The sequence below is a fragment of the Bombyx mori genome, chromosome 4 (genome assembly GCF_030269925.1).
Source record: "Bombyx mori chromosome 4, ASM3026992v2".
NCBI classification, from domain to species: domain Eukaryota; kingdom Metazoa; phylum Arthropoda; class Insecta; order Lepidoptera; family Bombycidae; genus Bombyx; species Bombyx mori.
The window spans coordinates 16,642,331-16,660,934 of record NC_085110.1 but is presented as its reverse complement, the minus strand read 5'-3'; the positions used below and the strand labels follow the sequence as shown (position 1 = coordinate 16,660,934).

The 18,604-nt window shown below is 36.5% G+C and overlaps 2 long non-coding RNA genes across 2 annotated transcripts; one reads left to right on the top strand and one right to left on the bottom strand.

Moving 5' to 3' along the window:
• Positions 1 to 1,868: 1,868 nt before the first annotated feature.
• Positions 1,869 to 9,066, bottom strand: LOC101737510 (uncharacterized). Its single transcript, XR_002431315.3, has 3 exons — positions 8,667 to 9,066; positions 8,514 to 8,584; positions 1,869 to 2,154 (listed from the first exon to the last, which is right to left on the bottom strand). It is a non-coding gene; the product is annotated as an uncharacterized LOC101737510 (long non-coding RNA).
• On the top strand, positions 5,630 to 7,540 carry LOC134198828 (uncharacterized). Its single transcript, XR_009973047.1, has 3 exons — positions 5,630 to 6,076; positions 6,177 to 6,287; positions 7,135 to 7,540. It is a non-coding gene; the product is annotated as an uncharacterized LOC134198828 (long non-coding RNA).
• Positions 9,067 to 18,604: the final 9,538 nt, after the last annotated feature.

Here is an 18,604-nt window from a genome sequence, read left to right as displayed (position 1 = left end):
AATTTAAGTCGAAGATGAGACTATAAATTACTCGTGAACGAAGAGCTTATGTATTAGAGGTTATATAGAGCCCTGAAAATGTTTCATGTGCCTGAGAACGAACCACGTTCCGGCAAACTGCGACCACATGATCTGCTGTGTTCCATTTGAAACCGTTGTGTTAGGTGCATTTATTTTAAAATATTTTTTATAAAAATTATCTAGTCTTTGGTTGATGATTACTCGCGGTAGGAGTTCGCACCGGTAGGTATCTAGGGAGAATAGGTAGATATTATAGGTACTACCTATTTATGCCGTGAAGCAGTAATGCGTTTCGAATTGAAGACCGATGTACTGTAAAAAATGAGACCTTAGAATTCATGTCTCAAAATGGGTGGCGGCGTTTATGTTGTAGGTTGTAGATGACTATGGGCTCCGATAATCACTTCACGCTAAGTTGGCCGTGAGCTCGTCCACCCATCTAAGTAATAAATGAAAACTTTTTCTAGTTTTGTTTAAATGAGGAATGCCTGACACTGTAGGAATGGTACATATCAAAATCGTATATACATTTTTTCGATAAATCCGTGGTCGAATTAGCAAGACATCCTGTACTTATGTTAAAAAAAACGTGTGGCACTCGGGAGCTGACGCGGTATAGCTATTGCATAGCATTTTTTATCAACTTATGCAATTATAATTATACAATGATAATTTAATATTAAAACAATAATAAAACAAGACCACGCTATATTAAACATTAACAGAGAGATGGGCAGACTTTTCTTGATGCGTATGCAGTGTGACGTCACGCCACGCGCTTATTCACAAACACTACACAAGCGCAACGTGTGAATGTGTTGAACGCGAGCTACATAGTAGGCGGAGTGAGGGGTGTAAGGTTTTTTTCGTTACGGTATTTCATGATTCGGTCGCCGCGCTCAAGGCCCGTGATAAAAGATATGCAATAGCTTAAAAACTATGTAGTTGTACGATCTTGATGAAAATTGAGTTACGTAATTTAAATCCTCACACTCGTTCTCTATTGATTTTAACGGTTTAGAAACATTGTGACACAGATTTGAATGATAATATAATTTGGCCTAATTCAGTGGTAATCATATCTGCATATAGATGTGGATCATATGCCTAACATATCATCATCATCATCATCAGCCTGGACTGCTGGACATAGGCCTCCCCCAAAGCTCGCCACTGAACCCGATCTTCGGTTCTACGCATCCAGTTACTGCCAGCTGCCTTGCGCAGATCGTTGCTCCATCTAGCAGAAGGGCGTCCTACACTACGTTTGCCGGTTCGCAGTCTCCACTCCAGAACACGTCTACTCCAACGGTTATCGCTTCTGCGACATATGTGACCAGCCCACTGCCACTTCAGCTTACTAACTCTTCGAGCTATATCGATAATATATACCTAACATATAACTAAGCTAGCGACCCGCCCTCGCTTCGCTTCGGAAGCTGTAATTTATTATTGATTTCTCCACTATTTAATGGATGTTATTATACATATAAACCTTCCTCTTCAATCACTCTTTCTATTAAAAAAAACCGCATCAAAATCCGTTGCGTAGTTTTAAGGATTTAAGCATACATAGGGACAGAGAAAGCGACTTTGTTTTATACTATGTAGTGATTTAAAAAAAAATTAAGCAAATCTTTAAAAAAAAAGGAATATTCAAACGGGAATCTGCTACTGAACTAACCATCTAATTAAAAGATAAAAACTAATAATATTGTTTTAGTCTACCTAATTTAACAGGACCGTAATTTTTGTTATCAACATATAAAAAACACTATTAATTGCCATTACAAGCTTAAACACGGAGCTAATGAGCTTTAATGTTAACTAGGGAAAATACCTGAGAATTATTAACCAAGTTTTTTTAATTCTGGGAAACCTTAAAATAATAATCTGGGTTCAATACGGATAACGCCAAGGAATCTTGGTGCGGCAAGCTTTTAAATATTTCCCCGCCCTTGATTTATTGTTCGCCTTATAAAAGCCTCCCGCTGGGCCGTACAGCCTTCCACTGAGCGCTTTTCGGCATATTTTTTTTTTGCTTTAATAAAAATCGCGTTCACTTCTCTTCGGGGAAATTTTAATTTTTCACGTCTGTCCAATATTCTTGTAACGAAACGTCGGGATCGGTCACTGTGAAATTAACGTTTTCGGTTGTATTAAATCGTTGTAAGTGGAATATACTTGTGTCCTAAATTCATCTATATATTAATTAATACGCGAAGTACTTTTTCACTGGTGGTAGGACCTCTTGTGGGTTCGCTCGGGTAGGTACTACCACCCCGCCTATTTCTGCCGTGAAGCAGTAATGCGTTTCGGTTTGAAGGGTGGGGCAGCCGTTGTAACTAAACTTGAGACCTCAGAACTTATATCTCATGGTGGGTGGCGCGTTTACGTCGTAAATGTGTATGGGCTCCAGTAACCACTTAACAGCAGGTGGGTTGCGAGCTCGTCCATCCATCTAAGCAATAAAAAAAATAAAAATAAACTTTGCACCCCTTTTTACGAAAATTGCGCGGATGGAGGAGTATGAAATTTTTCACACTTATAGAGAATATAGAGACGGAGTGCAGAATGTTAATTTTATTTGCGTAAAATGTACATTAAATCAATAAATAAAAAAAACGTTATTCAACCTCCATGTATTCGACATACATACACGACATACACACACACAATTTGTTTATTGTCAAACTTTTCTTATTGCTTAAAGTCTGTGGTCAAATTGAGAATAGATTAATAATGTTTGTCTTTGATATTATTTGTCTAAAAAGTGTAGTCTTGGCGAAATCTGTGATTATAGAAGTATAATAGTTTTTGACAATAGAATCATAGTAGTGTACAAACTTATAATTTAAATTAATTATAGTCGAATTTCGACTACCGGGGGACCACAAGTTTATATAATTTTTCTGTGAAGATTATAATGGCCCCTTAGGGAATAGTTATTGGCATAATATTTTCAATGAATCAATAGAATGTTTACATAATGTTATTAGTTACAGTGGCAGTCTTTTATAAGCTATGGTATAACATAAATCGGCCGTGCTTGTCCTTAGAAACTTCGTCTCTTAATAAAGTTGGTACAATGAATCATTAATCGAAAACAATATGAACTAGCTCTAGGAAGGGCACAAACAAAAGAGTCCGCACAATACAGACGTCACGTAACCGTAACGTCACCGGCTCGGTCCCGACCCTTGTCTCATAGAACACTATTAATCACAGACAGTATTAAGAGTACATCGAATAATAAAACAATAAATTTTGTTTGATGTGGTATCGAAGTTTTTGCATAATAAAGAAGGTCGTTTTCGTCATACTTAAGAAACCTATTACTTTGTTTTTAATTTGTTTGATAACAAATTTAGATGACTTTTTTGTTGTTCTAAATGGGGCGAGCTCAAGGTTCATGTGGTGGTCAGCAGTTAACGCAGACATCTCAACGTGAGTACTGCCACCCGTCTTGGTATTGCTTTTCATCGGATGCTGGCTTCGTGACAAAAATAGGTAATGTCAAGTAGTAGAATCAGATTTGCCGGCTTAGAATACGCCCTATCTCTTAAATTTATAACGATAAAAACGTATCTGAAGATTAGTTTTAATTCACTATTGAACTGTAATAATATATAAGACAATTACAATTTTTTTTAATTGCCTTTGTATCCAGACGAGTATACGGCCCACCTGATGGTGAGTGGTTACCGTCGCCCATGGACTTTAGCAATGCCAGGGGCAGCCTTCCGCTAAGCTGTAGTGCCTATAGCTTACCTGATAGTAAATAGTTACCAAAGCCCATGGACCTGTAAATGCCACCGCCCTCTTGAGCCGTCATGTAGAAGTCTCATTTTGATTAAAATACCGTTCACAACAGAATACATTCACATGGTTATACCAACACGTGCGAGCTCATTACATATTCTACCAAAAACTGTTATAATCTGCCGAAAATCTGCCGAAGGACTATACCACATCCAAAACCTAATGAATCCGTGTACAATACAAACTTAAAGGCTCTCGAACACTTATTTAAGTAAGTCAGAGCGCACTGAGCTACGATCTGTGTACACATTTATAGAATAGGACCTGTACGCATCGTACTTAATCCCATCGTGGCGGCGTTTGCTTAAACATTACAAAACTTTTAGCCTTCTTGATTTATGTCTAGAGCGTTTTGATTTCGGTTTGTTGCTTTGAGCTTAGTCTTCTAAAACTTGTGAGATGCCTAGTGCTGTTCCAAGCCTCTTTGGAGCCTCTTTTGGAGCCTCTGGGTCTGCGGTGGGACTTCGGTTCCCTCTGTATTTTATACCGTATGTTCCATGGGGAGTGCTCTGAGGAATTGTTCGAGATGATACCAGCATCTCGTTTTTACCGTCGCACCGCCCGCCACCGGTGTAGAGTTCATCCATACTACCTGGAGCCGCTGCGGTCATCCACAGTGCGTTTCCAGAGATCTTTTTTGCCACATACCATCCGGCTATGGAATGAGCTCCCCTCCACGGTGTTTCCCGAGCGCTATGACATGTCCTTCTTCAAACGAGGCTTGTGGAGAGTATTAAGCGGTAGGCAGCGGCTTGGCTCTGCCCCTGGCATTGCTGAAGTCCATGGGCGACGGTAACCACTCACCATCAGGTGGGCCGTATGCCCGTCTGCCTACAAAGGTATTAAAAAAAAAAGCCTCTGGTACATTTTCATGGTTATTTTTATTAGTGTAATGGGAAAAAAAAATTACCTTCCCTAAAAAAATGCAAAATATTTCTGCATTCACGTTTCTCTTTTCTTCTTCTTTTTTACACTACCTATTCGCTGGTAGCATAAGGGGCTAATCCAGTAACGCCCGGACGGGTAGGTGAGCTCACGGACTCAACTTGAAAGAATTTGCTAACACTAGCCCTAGCAAGAGCAGTGCTCCGTAGAGTCTACTACCGGATCGAAATCGCAACCCACTGAGAAGATCCGGCAAGAAACTCAGTGGGCTCGGTTTCTCTTTATTATAACAGTAGACACATTCTGCTGCAGACAAAAAAGGACAACAGTAGTTCAAATAAAAAATATTAAAATAAAACATAGATGTGCACATTAATAACATACCAATTAAAATAGCTGAACACATTTCACTGACGTAATTTCAAAGGTTTCAGGCAGCTAGAAACGAAGCGAACGTAATGAAAAAGGAAAAAAAAAAACTTCGAAGCGGTGTATAAATTCAGCTGTATTGAATGATCTATGAAGTAATTAGCGGACGGTAGATTATTTATGTCGCCCTTTGAAAGACCGGGGCGACGGGAGCCAAGTGCTTTCGTGTCGCTTACTCGCGCGAAATGTGACCATGCTTTGGGAATTTCATTGGAATTTTCATCATCATAATAGTTACGTGAATACTAGCAATATAAAGTAAAACGGTATAGCCAAGCAGTCGTATATCGGTAAGGACATTTCTAGATTAATTTAAAAATAGAATGTTATAGTGTGAAGTGGAGACTCCAATAAATATAAAAAATAGTTATTATCTGTGGCACAATATATCTTGTTCATGTAAAATGTCTATTGTATCGATTGCGGATACAAAATAATATAAAGAACAACGTGATTTTTTTTCTCTACCGAGTTTTATTAAATTTCATCATCACAAACATTCTACAAGACCATAAATCATCACATATAGCACTCTGAAAATTTAGGATAGCAAAATTAAAATGTCCTCAAGCAATTCCTTAGAACATGGAATTTACTATAACTGAACATAAGCATCTCTTATTTCAGAATAAATGATGATATCACCTGATTAATTGCCTACATGCGGTTTCGAAGGTTCGGTTTTCAACGAAAAATGTCTGTTATTCTGTACAGTACACCAGAATATGTTAATAGTATATATAATCGGACTGATTGTCTAAATTAGAAAATGATCAATGCATACGGATTATCGTTTTCCAGCTTATTAGACTAATAAAAGTAGCGGGGCCCGGTTTCCCAAAACAATTTAAACAGAAATTTTCACTATTTTGAAATTGATAATCGCGAGGCTAAGCAGTTATATTATTAAAATTAGTAGGTTAGAATAATTCGAAAATTACAATGTTTTATTTTATTTTATATGTTCTTCGTAAATTCTACCATATTCACTAGCCACACTAAAATGTTATTTTTGGAAGTTTCAGTTTGTTATCGAATTCGGTAACCCTACACAATTGGACAGAGATAAATGGATGTCAAAACAGTGTGATGGAGCGAGAGAGATGAAGGCGGTTCGTCGCGTGTTTATCGTTAGTATGACGCTGCCATAGATTAGGCCACAATAGCGCAGGAGGTCGAAACTTTATTGGCTGTATTATTAAATTTCATTAAAGTTTAGAGATATGTTCTAAATTCGGAACCTAGGCAGGTGAGACATGCTTACAGTTTTGAGTGTCTCAAGCAATTACTGTTAATTTCCTATCACCTTACCTTTACAGAATTCTCACTCGAAATCGTACGCTTCGTATTCTTTTGACGTTTTATACCTAACATTCATTCCATTGTTTAAATTTTTGGAACGAAGTTCCTTATGGGACGATGCGGAGGGGTACACTAATCGGGAAAAAATGTCCGTAACGTAAGATTTTTATTAGTAATACACACAATGTACGACTTGACTTTGTAATAACGTACATATTAGTAATGCACACAGTGTACGACTAAACTTTGTAATAGCGTACAAAAAATAACATTTTTTTACATTCGTTGACCACGATCTCAGAGCGTTCGTTTGCGCAATACACTAACTCTTATGCAAACAACCGTGAATGAAGTGTACCACAATAAGTTCGCACCTTACCGAATGACCGTGGGTTGTTGCGAAACCTCCAGTTTTATTTTCTTTATACCTCGAATAGAATTTAAAATTAATATTTTTATAATAAGGAACTTCGTTCATATCCGGTGCTCCACGACACAACACATCTTTTTTCTACCTCCTAGTCTACTTTATCAGTGACAACACGCTTCAGGCCCTCTCTCCCCATCATAACTGATGGAAAGCGTTTCCCCAGTTAAGTTCTACACCATAAAAGTTAATAGTTAATACACAGCATACATTACCTATTTTTGCTTCATTACCGTGTTTGTTCACAGCTTTAAGATTGCAACACAAACATATTATTATATACGAATAGATAACAACATAGATACATACAGATAGCACAGATATAACAATTTAAAAAATGAGCAATGAGTATTAAATAAGAATTGTTACGATTGGCGAGGCCTAAAGGTATATTTCTACACATCGAGGGGTAAAAGGATATTTGTTTTAAGCGATTATTATTACTAAGGATTTCTTTTTTATTGCTTAGTTGGGTGGACGAGCTCGCAGCCCACCTGGTGTTAAGTGGTTACTGGAGCCCATGGGCATCTACAACGTAAATGCGCCACCCACCTTGAGATATAAGTTCTAAGATCTCAGTATAGTTACAACGGCTGCTCCACCCTTCAAGCCGAAACGCATTACTGCTTCACGGCAGAAATAGGCAGGGCGGTGGTACCTACCCGCGCGGACTCACAAGAGGTCCTACCACCAGTAAATGTGTAGTCGCTTTCTTTCCTAAATAATATTAAAATCGTACCACTACACATGTACTAAAATTCTTTAATATAATTGACAGCTAGAACTTCCGACCAGGAATGGCTTAAACCTTCACGGCACCCCAGACTGATAGAATAACAATATCAATCGCGAATGTTTTAGGTAATTTACCAAAATTTTAATTTAATTTAAATCATTATTTGCTGTATTTTATGTTTGGGTTGTTTGTTACGGGTGCTTTGATAAGATCTGTGATGTTCCTTGACAAATGAGTGACGTATCTTCAGAACAGCCTCTGGCTGTAGCGCTACACAGGGACATGAAGGTTATTTCCAACTAGAAATAGTTTAATATTATTATATCTTACTTTTTCACGCAAAAACTACCGAAGGGATTTTGATCAAACTTTGCAAAAAGCTTACATACCAGATTGACACGCAGGCTATAATTTATAAAGATGTATTGTGCATTACCCAAAACATAACAATAAGCGTCAATTAAGTAGGTAAAAAATCTGCCATCCAATTTTTTTTCTTTTGTTGCCCTTGAAGGCATACGAGCATACGGCCCACCTGATGGTGAGTGGTTACCGTCGCCCATGGACTTCAGCAATGCCAGGGGCAGAGCCAAGCCGCTGCCTACCGCTTTCGTAATCAATAATAAATTAAATGTTCCCAAAGCGAAGCGAGGGCAGGTCACTAGTAATTAATTAGTCGATATAACATAACGTAGATTCTATTCTTATTAAATGGTTCTATTCTTATTACTATGATTTCCGTAATCTTCTTCTTCTTCTTTTCCTTATCCCACATTGTCTGAGATTGGCGCAGGAAATCCTCTTATCTACATAGGGATTTGGTATGAGTTTTACGACCAGCCGCCTGACTGATGTTAACCATCATTTGATAATATCTCTGTACATCCATACCTGTGTTCCACAGCGAAGGATTTTTCTGTTTCTTCTTTTGGTGTTTCTTTTACTTCATTCGTTTTTTTTTACTATAAATATTGAAATTTAAATTTAGAATTCCAAACACCAAAATACAAAAATATTAAATTTTATTTGTTTAACTTTATTTACATGTTCCTTTTGATCTTATAGCCTTCTGTTATTCTTATTCTCTTCTACCCTTCAGACTCATTGTGTTATTAGCCGATGTGCTGGTTGCATAAGAGTTACAGTAGTGAAATTTAGTGTAAGCATTTCCTTTTCAGTATTGTACATTTAAAACACAAGAGTAGATTTGACGTTTAAGACTACTCATAGAAATTTCATTAAATTGTACAACCAAAAAACCTTTTTTGTTGCTTTCGGTAAAGGCCTGTCACATTGTAAATCCTCTTTAAAGTATTACATCTAGCGCTGCTGTCGTTTCTTTTTCTCCACAATTATTATCAGCACCGTGCTCTCAAACCATAATATGCTCACAACAAACTTACAATACGTCAAGCGACTTTAACTTGTAAAGGTATTAGAGATAAAGAAAGGTTTTTTTGTTGAAATGTTATTATACAATGGAGGTGGATTAATTTAAGTATAAGGAGACTCATGGCGTTTTTTTTTTTTTAAATTAATAAGAAAGCAAAAATAAAGATATTTTTAGCGACATTTAACACCAAAGATTGTTTCAATGGAATTCTTAACCAAGGCAAGTCTTATCTCATACGTTCGAGAATAAAAAAATATTGTATTCTATTTTAACTATCAACGAACATCAAATAAGCTTTCTTAAAGGACTGTAAACTCATCACTTACCAACTATTGGACATGAATTTTTGTTTATCAAATTTTCGACTGTCCTCTTCAGTTTCTAAAACAATAATTCACTAAGTCTAGTACTGCATAAGCCAAGTAGTAGAACGTATTTGCAATTTTAAGGTAAGTAGTATAGGGGTTACCATCTTTGAAAATAAGAGAACGGGCGATGACATAATATTGTTAATTGCAAAAGTTTTTACGTTACTATCCTGTTGCTGTAATTTTTTTTAATTGCTTATATGGGTGGAAGAGCTCACAGCCCACCTGGTGCTAAGTGGTTACGTGGTTACTGGAACTCATAGAAATTTACAACGTAAATGCGCCACCCACCTTGAGATATAAGTTCTAAGGTCTCAGTATAGTTACAACGGCTGCCCCACCCTTCAAACCGAAACGCATTACTGCTTCACGGCAGAAATAGGCGGGGTGGTGGTACCTACCCGTGCGGACTTACAAGAGGTCCTACCACCAGTAAAATACCACCAGTAGTACACCACTTGCGGTCTAAAGCTCTCTTAGATATCCTGTTCAAACTATAACCAAGCGACAGCATCGCGGCATGACGTATGCTTAAATTACCTCGATCCACAAGGCAAATCCTACTTCGATGTGAAAGTAATAAATCGCTGGTTATATTTTATTCGGGCCTACTTAACGTGGCCATAAATTCTTGCCCGAAATGGTGATTGGGAACATCTAGGTGCATTAACTGAACCAGAAGCCGGGACATTTGTTTGGCACCCTAATCTGCAATTGAGTTTGATGCCTCATTAATATGGATGGGCGATTCACGATGTTTAAGTGGATTAATTCTTCGTATTTAGACGAAAACCGTTTTGTTCTGGCTGAAGTAGTTTGGTATGGCGGTGCTCCTTGGGTGATAAGAATTCATTTGGAATTTCTGGTTGTTTGTAGTGTGGTATTGATCTTCTGCTTTAGAATTATCAAGCACTCAATAATATGCACAAGCTTAGATAGACATAGTTCACTACTGCACTGCATTGCTGCTTCAATTATCAAGCTGAACATCTAATCTAATAACGTAATCTTCAATATCATAGACTATAAAGTATATTATGTAGAGTTTGCAATAGTATACCACAGATTATTCAAAGTATAGGAGAGAGCGGGAGAAGTAGGTTCCCTCGCGTACCTTTAAATATTTAATGAAAAGTATATCGCAAGTAGCATCAAATGATTATGAAAAGAACAATTTACTTAACTCATAACAAAGTGGACGGTGTCCAGGATGATAGATTCGTGATATCAAAAATCGAGCAATTTTCGTTAACACAAGTTAATAATAATTTTAATTTGCATATCTCTGTAAATACCTTTTAAGTTGGTTCATATTTCGTGAATTGAAATGAGCTGATGATGATTGGACTTTAGAACTTATATCTCAAGGCGGGTGGCACATTTACGTTTTAGATGTCTATGGGCTCCAGTAACCACTTAACACCAGGTGGGCTTTGAGCTCATCCACCCATCTAAGCAATAAAAAATAAGGCGCTCATTTAAGCTGTTTTTTATTGGCAACAATTTTGATCCTAAAATGTTTAAGCTAAATGTTTTTATCGGTTACAACAAAGCTAAGAACAGTACGTTGTGTAAAAAAGTATATTGTTTTAAAATGAGCTAAGTAAATAAGATAAACATAAAATTAAATGCTCTGATATGGAATAATATTCAACTAATAAACTATCTGAACAGACAATAAGTCTTGTCTCGGCAACGAATACGGAGTACTATTAATACACTATGTACTTATTGTTTACATTGTAGCTTTTCTAAAACCGCAAAAGTTTCGAGCGAAACTTTTAACAATGGGTTAGGTTACATGAAATTCAGTTTGACCACAAAACCCTTTTGAAAATGAGACCCTTTAAATACTTTACGAGAGAAAACGATCGTTTTCAGCTACAAGACAACTCAATAAAGTACCTGAGTATGAAAGCTATACGCGACTGTACTTGACCTAAGCTCGCAAACAATAACGAAAACTTCGTCAAGAAAAACGCGAAACGGACAACGATTCTCTTGATGTGTATCTGAAGATAAAGTTTTCTTTTTTCTTTCTTTCGTTCTTTTTTTTCTTTTCTTCCCTTTGAAAGAGAGGCGGTGACAGGCCGCTAATGGAACGTTACAGTGTAACGATTCGCTTTCCTGCATTGCGATACTGTTGTAGTGGATGCGTGATGCTATAAATATTTTTAGTTTTATTATTTTTTGAATTTTTTTATTGCTTAGATGGTTGGACGAGCTCACAGCCCACCTGGTGTAAAGTGGTTACTGGAGCCCATAGACATCTACAACGTAAATGCGCCACCCATCTTGAGATGTAAGTTCTAAGATCTCAGTATAGCTACAACGGCTGGCCCATGCTTCAAGCCGAAACGCATTACTGCTTCACGGCAGAAATAGGCAGGGTGATGTTACCTACCCGCGCGGACACACAAGAGGTCCTACCACCAGTAGTAATGTAGTATGCGATTTGCGTAGCGATTGCGTATGTAAAAATGCTATGATAGAACTAAATATATTTTGACAGATGCCTGAATCACGCTAATGTCATTTTCAAGATTTTCATGTACAAGTTTCGAATATCAACATTTCAGTCGTCGGCCGTTGTTAAAATGATCATAAGTATCCATTTTTTTATAAATTTTGTGTTCATATACTTTTGTAATAATTTGCAAAATGTTCGCTTTTTATGTGTATCACCTTTTAACTGCTTTGCCGATATTCTTGTTGCTATAAATAGATAGCAATCAAAGTCATCGCCTCCAATTTGTACTGATGCTAAGTTGTATATTATTTATAATTAAATTTTCTAACCATAGCTTCGTTTAGGACAGTTCCTTAATATTGAGAAATGAAATGTAGTTGTTCTTTTATTGCTCGTGCTTTCCTACAATTGTTGTTATTTGGTGCGATTTGTTCTGGTTTTCTAGAATTTTGGTTATAATACATTCTAGGATTGATTTTTATCGAAATTTGGAAACTAAGTAATAAACTAACTTAAATATTATTAATACGATCCCACGATTAGCTGACAAGTTGCAACTGTAAAAACAATTGATCATAAATTATTTATTTACTAGATGTTATTACCTAATCGTGGAATTCGTTCGTGAGCTCTTCTTAACTACGTATTAAAATTTCATTAGATGTCCTTCTTCAAACGAGGCTTGTGGAGAGTACTTAACGGTAGGCAGCGGCTTGGCTCTGCCCCTGGCATTGCTGAAGTCCATGGGCGACGGTAACCATTCACCATCAGGTGGGCCGTATGCGCGTCTGCCTACAAGAGCAATAAAAAAAAAGATGAGATCCGCCAGTGGGATTCGAAACCTGATGTCGCATCACCTTATACGAGACCCTTGCATTTAATGCTATAGACCGCTATTAATTCTTTAAATAATACATTACTAATCTACACAAACAGTTGTCTAATTTCATATCAAACTCTCATATCAAGTTGAAAAAAAAATCTACGACCATGAAATTAATATATCTAGAAATAAATTTGCGTAAAAACAAGCTGAGCTCCCACATTTGCATGCTGCAATTGTAAAGCACTGAAAACATTCAGTCCTATTCCGCCCGCCTTACTGAGCGCACGTTGGGCGGAAAAGCCTCCTGTATCCAACTAGTACACGTAACAAAATATCTAAATAAACACTATAAACCTACTATTTCAAATCTTTAACAATAAACATAGCTTCCGAATCGAAAATAAAAGAAACTAAACTTCGTTGTTGTTCTTCTAAATTTAGTTTGAATTTTTCATGAACTTTTGAATTCTTCTGTGTGTGTGTGTATGTGTTTTGTAAAACTGTATAGGTTTATTTTGGCTGACTTCGAGGTACGTATCCCTAATTTGTACTTAGAAATCGATTCCTTTTTTATTTCCCTTTAGGTAGACGAGTGTACGGTCCACCTGATGGTGAGTGGTTACCGTCGCCCATGGATTTCAGCAATGCCAGGGGCAGACCTAAGCCGCTGCCTACCGTAAATCGGGCTACATTTAAGAGGTAATTATGATCAAATTCGCACTACTAATACATTTGGTGCGTGAAAAATGAATAGTGGCATTTACGTAGTGATGTCTATGGGCTCCAATGAGCACTTCAAATAGGCAGGGAGCTTGTTCACCCGTCTACATATAAAAACATACAAGACTAACTACTTATTCATCTACACATAAATAAATTTTGAAGTAACGTGGATACAATCATAAAAGGAAAACCTATCAAATTCACACTATCGAATTATTCAAGAGCTTCTGGTAGTAAATGATGACTGGAGGTCATAGAAATTACGAAGTAAGCAGCGGCGCCCACTTTGAGATCCGGCGTCAAAATCGCACTTGCGTCCCATCCTTCAAGTCGGAACGCACGACTGCTTCCCGACAAAAATAGCTTCGGCTCTCAATAAGCTCCACCTTCAGTAAATCAAGTACATCCGAATAAAATGTATGCTGCGTTCTAATCAAACGAACCACTATCGATCAGACATTTTTGATGTGAAGCATCTATAGCCGCACGTAAACCCAATTTCTGGCGTGGCGACGCATGCCGTGGCGACGCGTTGCCACGCTATATTTACAGTCTACATGCAGTAGTGTGTACGGTGTGGCGACGCGTCGCCATGCGCAATCGACTGTGCGATTCTCTCCCACTCGATCCGACGTTAAGCCATCTCTCTCGCTACACTGAGCTCGGATACCTATAGTGTATACTCCGTAGTGTATACAGTGTTGTTTACTACAGTACACATAACCTGTGTTTTACTTGAAAACAAATTATTTTTTCGTAATATTTTATTTCATCATTATGACATATTTAGTTCCTATCACGATCTGTTCTTTTCTGCATACTACTTTTACAAAATAATGTCGATGTTTCACATCTGCCAGGGGTCCCGTGACGGCTCACATTTTTTTTTTCTTTGGAAATCTAATTTTCTTTGGAAATTCCAATCTGCATACACGAATTACAAGAACAATGTTTATGATTTAACGAGATGACGTCACTGCTGTTTGAAGTCAAACAATTCGTAAAATTTAATGAAAATTTAATATGACTGGCACCGACTCGATTCTCTGTTATGATTAAAATTTTGACTATAGCTTCATTAACGTGTAATTAATTTCTTGATTGTTAGACGAAATAAGCGATCGGAAGATTTCCTTTGGATTATTTAACAATCAAAATATTTTATTGAACAAGAATCACAAGAGGACTGAACGCACTTCTACTATCTTTATTCGTGCCTTTGGTGGATTGCTAGGACTTCTATAAAAGAACATTATTGTTTAATAAATGCTGTAGTCTGTAAATCTGAGTAACTAGTATTTCTGGCTTGATGGGTTATTTGCGATTTATATGTATTATAAAATTAAGATTTATTGTATTAAAATGGTCAGCAGTGTTTCCCACTTTCGTCATTCTTCGGTACCAACTTAACTTAGGGTAGACCACGAACTCTCACTCTTCAAATAACACTAAAGGCTAGAATGACATATCAATGATATCTGGGTAATAGCTCGGTCAACAATTTTGCGTTTATTTCACTTTAATTGATGATTTTGACGACTTTCATTGGTCTCGGAGGGACCGCTCCTGTTGGGTATCTTCATTTATTGTCTATTGTTTTTATTAAATCGTTCCATTATCTTAAGTTCAAACTAGAACCTACTGACTTTTGGGCGCAAAACATACGTAATGCGTAAAAAAAGGAGTCAGACAGGTCCCAATAACCAAATATATTTCACAAAGATACTGACTGGCACTTACCGAAAATTAAAACCGGACTATCGGAATAATGAGTTCCTATTTCTCTCAATCTTATAACTTGTGCCCAGTTAAAGGAATAATCTCGTTTATAAACAGAAATTCCAAAATATAACAATGAAAAGATTTAGTCCCGTTTAATTCCAATTCGGTCCAATTAAATTGACGACGTAAATATTATCTGAAAACTGAGGATCACGGAAAGTATCTCGTTACATCATTATTGCTGAAAATAATATTTTCCTATTGACCCAAATACAACCTTTATTGCCCAGCTTTCGGGTAACAACTAATCGAAAAGACCTCCGTTTGTACACTTCGTAAACATCAGAGGGGGCTCTACAGAAATTGGATTGTTTTGGTAAGATAAAGTTTTAAGTCCAAATATAAATAAAAACAAGTAGGATAGACTGAATTGCTTTAAAAATATTAGAACCACTAAAATTCGTTTAGAATTCAAAATGCTGTTTTTTCTTCTTAATAATAATATTTTCTTCCAGCTTACCTTACCTGATGGTCAATACTCTTCACCTATATATACACTTCAATAAAGCCAGGAGCCTAGTCAAGTCAAAGACAACTGACTATACGTCAGAGCTGAATTGTAAATGGTAATATGATATGCTTATGGCTTATAACATTGAAGTTCTAGCTTTAATTTTATGTAATATAATCGATAAAAAATATATTAGGGCTTACGCGCATACAACATTAATTTTATTAACACTACACTATTCTTCAAACTGGATCTTTTTTATAGTTAGTTGAATAGTTGAATAGTTGATTTAATACGTTAAGATTCCTGAGCTCCAAAAACAGTAAACCAACAACCCTGAGGACAAGAGGTCAGAGTCTCAATTATATTGTAATAGCAGCTGTTTTATTGTTCGTATAAAACGCATTTTCTTCGTGGCAGAAATAAACAGCATAGCAGTTAAATACCAAATATCTGCATTAATTTAATTAATTCGTAAAAAAAAATCAGCCCAATGGTAATTTGCTCTACATCATAAAATAATTGTATTGAATCGTTACATGAAAGCTTCGTGAAAAGCCCAACATAATATTGTATTCAAAATTTATTGTAGAGCTTCAAACATTAACCCGACTACTAACCCGAATATCGACGTTCACTTGTCATGTGGGATTGCCCGTGCTCCCAGCTGGCATGTTGGTTGTCACCTGTCAATTGTGACTAGCTACGCGAGCGAAATATTCGATGGGTGCGTTTAGGAAAGCGCTGACGTTACTAATCGGTATTTCATCATAAATTTTACACTCCTGACATTTTATTGCGTAAATGGGCGAACGTGCAGACAGCCCAACTGATGTAAAGTGATTATAGGAGTAAAAATCACAACGTGGCATAGACAAAGACATCAAAATGCTTCTACTCTTTATTTGAGGTCGGTATCTCAATTGTATTTTTTTAATAATTGCCTTCTCTTATAAATGGACTATTAAACAGCCTACTTGATGGTAAACAGGAAAAAAACCTTGTCAACAAAAAATCAACAAACCATAATTTTCCCACACTAAAACGAATTTAGAAAATTAAAATTTATTAATCACTACCTGACCCGGCAGACTTCGTAGTGCCTCAATCAATCAATAAAAGACTAAACTTTTGTATAAACTAAACTTAAAACAAACAAAAGGATTCCGTCCGACGGGGGACACATCAAAGGAAAAACAAAATTGTTTATTTTTATATAATTCCGAGCGTTTTCATATTTATCTACCTTTTAAACCTTCTCTGGATTTCCACAAATAATTCAAGACCAAAATTAGCCAAACCGGTCCAGTCGTTCTCGAGTTTTAGCGAGACTAACGAACAGCAATTCATTTAAATATATATAGATAGCATTTTTGGAATCCCATTGTCAAATGGTCATATACGATATACGACACTATATGAAAAAGGCTATACGATCGTATTTCAGCCACAGTTCCCGGAATAATCTCGGATTCCGAAAATTTTAATTTACAAAATCTGCTTGAATTCTGCGTAAACCAAAACCACCATGAATGCTTGCTTAATTGTAAGAAAAAAATACGACTTTAGTTTACTATATATATTATATAATACATTATTATACATACATACATACATACTTACATATTATACATACTTAATAATAATATATGTTACATTATATAATACGATTTTAATTTCCATTAATCCCGTCTCTATGCACGGCATATAAGCCCGTTAGTGAACTGCAGGCGGAGTCCTTTTAATTGCAGTTATAAAAATGTTACCTGCATATTTACTGCGCGTTTTACGCTCTTTCATGACAACGAAAACAATTACTTTGGACCATCTTGAGCATTAATTGCGCGGCCGTAAAAATAATTTAAGTAACATTAATTTATTAATTTTAGTCTTCAAATTCATTTAACTAGTTATTTATTATGGCAATAGCTTGACGATAATTTGGTTTCTTCGACAAATTAAAGTGTTGTTTGTCCTTAAAAAAAACACTTAAAATGGTTTTTAAAATTTAGATCGGTAAGTGGATTTTGACGCAGAAACGATAAATTTAGGTACAATTACTGGTTGTAGGACCTCTTGTGAGTCCGCACGGTTAGGTACCACCACCCCGCCTATTTCCGCCGTGAAGCAGTAATGTGTTTCGGTTTGAAGGGTGGGGCAGCCGTTGTAGCTATACTAAGACCTTAGAACTAATATCTCAAGGTGGGTGGCGCATTTACCTTGTAGATGGGCTCCAGTGACCACTTAACACCAGGTGGGCTGTGAGCTCGTCAAACCATCTAAGCAATAAAAAAAACAACATTACTGATGAAATGTTAAATTATGATCCTTATGTCGGTTTTATATTGTCAGGTTTTGTATTAAGATACCTACAGGTATATTACGAGAAGCATATCGTGCAATGTGCAGCGCATTCCATCGCCGATGTTTATAAGCGACAATCACCACTTACCAACGAGCAAGCTGCTCCTTTGTCTTCGCTGAAAGAAAAGGAACCACAAGCATTCACGATTTTTTAAATTAATCATCACTAAATACCTAGTATAACACAAAGTCGCTTTCTCTGTCCCTATATCCCTACGTGCTTAAATCTTTAAAACTACGCAACGGATTTTGATGCGGTTTTTTTTAATAGATAGAGTGGTTAAAGAGAAAGATTTGTATGTATAATAACATCCATTAAATAGTGGAGAAATCAATAATAAACTACAGTTTCCGAAGCGAAGCGAGGGCGGGTCGCTAGTGAAATATAAATTGCATAATATTGCCCAATGAAACACAAATCAACTTTTTTCGTATAATAAACCTTACCAGTCACAAGTTATCATTAATAAACTTAATTATAAATGACCAACAAGTTCTTTCAGCAATGAATTGCATAAAATTCAAAAAAAAACCTGTCTTAATATCAAACATCGAACCTTGTTTACCACTGACGCAAGTAACAAACACGTTTGACACAATTACCG